This window comes from Papilio polytes, unplaced genomic scaffold (genome assembly GCF_000836215.1).
Source record: "Papilio polytes unplaced genomic scaffold, Ppol_1.0 DF820622.1, whole genome shotgun sequence".
Lineage (NCBI taxonomy): Eukaryota > Metazoa > Arthropoda > Insecta > Lepidoptera > Papilionidae > Papilio > Papilio polytes.
This window is the reverse complement of record NW_013528582.1, coordinates 452,345-458,603: the sequence shown is the minus strand read 5'-3', so window position 1 is coordinate 458,603 and position 6,259 is coordinate 452,345.

The window sequence follows — 6,259 nt, the reverse complement described above, 5'->3', positions numbered from 1 at the left end:
TGTCATGCTAATCGATTTAAAACTAAAGATTTCGTTTACCATGCTTAAGTATAATTTACAGTTGTCTTATAACAAAATTTCCGTTACGCAAACGTACCGTTCGGAACAGCATCGTAAGATTTCACGCGCCCCCCACCCTGTATCCTCGCGCCGAAAACATATTTCCATCTTCACATACCGTAAATATATTTCAGCGGTGTTGTAAATATTAAAAATAATTTAGGAAAACGAGACGTGTACACAACGCCTCCGCATAACGTCCGTAACAAAAACGTCAGTCACATTATTTATTCACAATTCATCACAACAAGCGAATATCACCTTTAGACCGTCGTGTTAAGAGTTACACTTGCCATAAATTACGAGGCATCTAGTTTCGCAATGATAATACATCAACTGCACACACGAAAGTACACCTTAAGTCTTTATAATAGGGTTAAATCATGTGCTTTAAGTGTTTGTTAACAGTGAATAAAGATGAATGGTAGTGTCTGGCTGTCTCTCGGTAGGTGGTCCTTGACTGACAGATGCTCCCTTTAACACCATATATCACGGCTCGCGTACGCCATTTTTTAATTTTAGAATTCACAGCGCTGTAACCCCGGGGTGAATGGATAAATTAACATATATGTAACGTACAGGATAATGTATAACGCAGCAGCGCACACTTCAAGCCTTCATTTAGCCGTGTGAGCGCTACGAGTCTACCACTGGATTGTTTTAACTGTACAAAGCGTATTCATTTGTTTGCAGAAGAGAGCAACTTAGCTACGAAGTGATGAATTCACCCCGCGTATTGTTTAGATTTTACTTGGCGAACACCAACCTTAGGAAGTGTGCTTAAAGCTGTTAGGTACACTTTATTCGTTCTAATTAAAATCACTAAATAAAATTAAATTTACTTACTATAACAAACTACCTTCGACATCATTATCATCATGATTATATTATCCTTCGTCAATTATTTATTGGATAGTAACTTTCGGCCGCGACTTCATCCGCGTAGAATTAAAAAAAAACAAAAGTGAGTAGCCTATGTGTTCTTCCAGACTATCCTCTACATTTATACCAAATTTCATTGAAATCCGGTGAGCCGTTTAGTTTTGTACTTGAGACTAATTCGTACAGTTTTGGCGCCACTGTCCCTGCACTAGGCGTACGTAAAGGTCATCTCTCACAAACTGAGAAATGTAAATGAAAATGTTCACACAACTGATTTTAGTGAATTTTCATGATTAAAAACATCACAAAGTTTTGATTTAAAATGTAAAATATTTTTTTTAAGTGAAAAACTAAAAATATTTAATATAGAGTAAATAAAGTACAACACTATGTTGTGTCTATTTGGTTCATTGTAAATTTTAAACTTCGCTGCGGCTTACGTTGTAAAATTTTACGATCACTCCGTTCCCGGGCAAGTTTTATACGAGGAGTATGTGATAGCTGTGTTTTGCCGAAATTTCTACACAGTGTAAATGATACTTTATGTGCTGTGAATCTTTAAACGGAGACCACATTTCGTAATCTACGTGCTCATAGCAAGCGACTGAACTGTTCATATTTTGCTACTAAAAAACATTTTAAATGTTTAGAAGAAAGTGTGACTATATTTCACTAATACCGGTTTCCCAGCTACGTTTAACTATTCGATAGTGTTGTTGTTTCGATAAATTTATTGTTTCCTAATACTATTGAATCGCTAGGTAATGACAAAATAAGTGGCAACTTCTGAAACCCAGCATTAAAGCGATAGTAAACCGATAGTAATACAAAAGACATATACATTCCTAGATGAGAGTTACACCTTGTCAGTCGAGCAAGAAAACTGGTTCAAATCTTCCAAAAGTTTCGATCACATAACTGGTAAATTATTATTAAAGCAATGAACAAAATCATGAACACGTTCTCCTTGTTTGACCTAGTTATGCTATTCAGGTTGTATCGCCGCAGGCGAGGTATTGGAGATATTTGAAGCTTGTATGTTGCTATATCTACTAACATTAACATCACAAATATAGTAAATACTATAACTATGACGCGGTTAGTACTATAGAATAAGCTTTCCAACGACTCCACGTGAAATAATAATAAAAAAAACAAACGAGTGCTTATGTGTTCTTCCAGGCTATTCTCTACATGCCTTTGATCGAGATCTGTTCAGCAGTTTAGGTTACAAACGTTCACAAATATCTATCCATTCATCAAAACTTTCGCATTAATAATATTAGTAATTAGTAGAAGAAAGCAGAAGGGCTAGATAAGAACAATAACATACTTTTAGGCACTGCTAAACATTGATTGAAAAAAATATATATTGTAATGACAAATCATCATCCACTTGCCCTTATCCCTTATGGAGGGTCGGCACAGTACTCTATCAGCCGTAATATCTAAATCCACTCCTTTCTTAAGAATATCCTTTTTCACACAATCCATCCATACTTTCTTCGGTCTTCTTCTTCCTTTGTAGCCATCCACATTCAATCTCAACACTTTCTGGTATATGTCCCCATCATTTCGTCATTTCATATATTGTAATGACAAATGTAAATAATAATTTAACTACAGGTTAGCTTTAAAATTACAGATTTAGTCACTATTATTTAATTAAAATAAAGGTCCAGTAACAGTTATAAGTCTAGCACATACACTAATTAAAAATAGACCCATATCGTTCATATTGATCGCATATAAAATTTTTATTAGATCATTGTAACCGAGGCCTATAACTTTCAAGGTAACGATCTGACGGCGCCCATAGTCAGGCGCCGTTATGCTAGTTTCACACGAGAGCACAGAAGAGCAGCACGATACTGCAATAGTTTAGCAAACGCCGTAGCTGTACTGCACCCTCCACTGCCTGACCGTTCTGTCCTCGTGTAAATCTTAAAGACATCTGACATCTAGCATTGAGGGTACACACGTGGCTCGGACCCGACTATAAAATTCAATCAAAGCATCTATACAATGCCAGTTCATATTTTATATCCCTATTTTAGTGTGACCTTAAGCATTGCCTCGATTTGATGTGTATCTTGAGGTTGTATTAATTAAGTGTGTTATGGGTTAGTAATGGGGTTGAGGCACGCAAACCTGATCTTAGTCGCCAGTGCCAATACAGAATTCTATTCTATCGATAGTAATGCCTAAAGTTGACGGTAAAAAGAATCCTATAAGGAAGATTATGGGTCATGACCAATGCATGCATTTCCTTGTTAAAATTAGTTGAAGTTGCGAATGCCAGTAAAAATCCTAATATTATAAATGCGAAAGTTTAGATGGATGTTTGTTAAAGTTTGTAGCCTAAACTGCTAATGAAATTTAGTATAGATGTAGAGGATAACCTGGAAGAACACATAGGCTACTCACTTTTGTTTATTTATATTCCACGCGGACGGAATCGCAGGTGATAGCTAGTATAAAATAATATTAAAAATCGAATGTACGAATATGGAGCTTTCAGTAAAAGCTTATAGCGACCACGGTGAGAGCGGCCTTGTGACAAAAATATTTTGAATGCAGTGAGCCATCGCTCCCCTTATCTTTTGCGCCGGACAGAAATACCCACCGCTGGCAAGTCTAGTGAAGTGCGAAGACTTGCTTACGGACGGTTCAGTATGTTACAATAAATATTATTTCTTCTGAAAATAAATAAAGTTTTGAATAAAACTGTATGTATGCCGCATAGATTTCGCTTGTGCGTCGCAAATTTAATTATTATTTATCAGCCAAATAATTAAACAAAAGTATTTCTATACTAAACGTCTATCCACGGTATGTCTCAGCCGCATGCTGGAATATTTCGGTCACGTTGCTAGGCGATCCCCCGAAAACCTAGAAAAACTTACTATTACCGGCAAAATCGACGGGAAGAGATCTAAAGGACGTCGCCCTATGCGTTGGACGGACCAAATATGCACCACTCTCAACACAACTATTCATAACGCCATATATGTCGCAGAGAATCGCACAGAATGGAGAAACACCCTTCGAGAGAGTGCCAAGGAGAGTGGTCGCGACCGTGAATGAGGAAACGATCCGGAGAGAGAGAGAGAGAGATTTCTATACTAATCAGAAGGTTCAAATATTGAAAGATAAAGCGTTAACATCTTCACTGAATTTTTTATTATAAACTTTTAGTCCAGTAATTAGTAAATATAAACAACCTTAGTTATTGGGGCTGTACCCTAAAACAATGTTTAATTTAAACTTCATACGCAAAACTGTTGCAGGATGTAGACATGTGATGCCGAAACTGTATAACCAACTTTGTGAGGGTAGAAAAAGAACCACCGTGGTAACGAAAATCGTTTTATGGTCGTCAGAGAGTAAATAACACAGAGGGGAATATAAGTAGAAAACATTAATACAAAATAATTCAATAAGTATACTTTTTAATAGAATTTGGAATTTCAGCGTACATTTAACATTTAAGACGATGTTACATGCTTTAATATCGTTTTAATATTCGATAATTAGTGAACAGTTTTTGCTATTATTTAACAAGTATGACATATTTACAAATATGCGTCAGTACGTCGGGCATATTATAATATTGAAATTTTACGTTGACCTATCTGTTACGTCTCTTACTCTTTGACTGTCGTTTATGCAGGACTGTAAAATTTAACGGTTCACAATAAAGCGCTGCAAACTAAGTCGAGCCACTCGAGCCAATAACTCGCGGCATGTGCGCGCTACGGCCGACATCGCTCTATAAGGATACCGTCACCGTCACATTGTAAACTCCGTCAGGTTGTCATCTCACTAGGGATAGTCGTACAAACTGAGTGGAAGCCAACTTCCGTCAGTTTAAAACATGACTAGTAAAATGTTTTTTTTTTTTTTGACGGTGACATAGCTATACTTGACCATTTTATTATTGCCAAATATGCTCCTTCCGACCGCACATAACATCCGATTTTATTCGGGATAAAAACTAAAGATTATTGACCATTCATGCAAAAGGATGTTGGTTTAAATCTTTGAGCTGGACTTCAACGTGTGACTAACTTGTAAACTTTAAGCGCTGGGGACCTAGCACGAAAGATTACACGAAAGTAACTCGAATTGCTAGTCATTGACAAAATTTGTATTAGGTAAGTGCAGCACCCCTATCGAGAGCGTAATAACTGCTTTCAATTCGACTTTAAGAATTTAATCAACAGATGACAGTAGTTGTAAGTTGGGGCTCTCGGAAATACAAAGTTTAGTTTAAGAAAAAACAAATGAGTTATTTACACTAAGTGGTGGCTTTAGACCAAACAACGGTAAAAGTTATTAGATGAAAATTTATATTTAAATTAATGATTTTGTCGTTAACATTGTTTTAAAATTGCACCCGAAACGTTGGGAATCATCACAAACGTTGCTAAATTGTTTAAAAAATGATCCGTTATATACATGAAAGCTTGCGAACGTTTTGCGCCGTTAGTTTTTATGTTTGAACGTCAACACCTAGGTACAATTTCCTATCTCCCATTCTACAATTGCGACGTAATGTGTTCCGTTGCATTTGGATTCTGGACACGTAGCGATGCAGTTGTTGCGCCAAACATTGTTTGCGCGCCCTTCAATGTGAACAAACTTGGACAATTTAATATCGTACCAATGTATGTTTTGTTATTCGAAATTCGAATAACTTTTCTCTCACAGCGCGCGCACATCTTCGACTAAGTTATCGCATGACTGTTTAGTCGCGCTCTAATTCCTATAAGCGTATATGGAGATGCACTACTTGATTCTTAGTTGTGCAACTAAACAGTTGAATGGACTGCGAAGTAGTCGACCATCGCAACAGTTGTCCGATGACAACATCTAGTAAAAGCGGGCCCACACCTAAACTATCGAGTTTAGGTGTGCGACTTCTCAAAAGAAGGAGGCACTCAATACGTCTGTACGTTTTTTCTTACTCTATATTAAGATATACTTAATTCAATCCCGTTTTATATGTAAATTTCACAATGTAAGTGCCGTTTTGTACTTTTTGTTTAATTTTAAACATCATTTAGTATTTTCAGAAAACAAGATCTTTTTATTTATTTAGAAATGTTACTGTAGAAACGCAAACTATGGGAACAATTTAGGATTTATCACCTAGTTAAGTTTGAAAAGATTTTTTAATTTCGATCTTTTACTATTGAAGTACTAGTATATGTTATTAAATTGACAAAAATAAACTTTTTAATAAAAAAACAAAACCGACTTCCAAACAAAATACACTAAAAACAAAACAAAATGCACTAAAAACAAAACAAAA